The sequence below is a fragment of the Penaeus monodon genome, chromosome 27, assembly GCF_015228065.2.
Source record: "Penaeus monodon isolate SGIC_2016 chromosome 27, NSTDA_Pmon_1, whole genome shotgun sequence".
In the NCBI taxonomy this organism is placed as follows: Eukaryota; Metazoa; Arthropoda; class Malacostraca; order Decapoda; family Penaeidae; genus Penaeus; species Penaeus monodon.
In genome coordinates, this window is record NC_051412.1 from 19,286,446 (window position 1) to 19,286,791 (window position 346).

A 346-nucleotide genomic window follows, 5' to 3' on the forward strand; every position below is an offset into this window, starting at 1 on the left:
CTTTTGAGTACGTAGTCCTTTCGTGTTCGTTCTAGCATTTGTTTACGTCGTTTCCTTTATTCTTTATTGATAGCATATTAGGACATTTCTGCTCTGTGACATCTCGGACACATACATGCATGAAATCAGTTTTAGACATGCACACAAAGACAATCAAAAACATATATGCATACACTCACGCAAGCTAACGCATCCGCAAAAAATATGCACATACTGAAAAAAAAAATACACGCACCCATTCCACCAGACAAATACACCCACAAACAAGCGCATATCTGCTTCTCTTTCACTCCAAGCACACTTCACCTTTCCTTCTTTTTTTCTTTATTGATAATTCCATCAAGGG

General features: G+C 37.9%; 1 protein-coding gene across 1 annotated transcript in view; it reads left to right on the forward strand.

Moving 5' to 3' along the window:
• LOC119590656 (proteoglycan Cow-like) overlaps positions 1 to 346 on the forward strand; it is a gene marked incomplete in the record, with an annotated part of 201,110 nt that overhangs the window by 182,982 nt on the left and 17,782 nt on the right.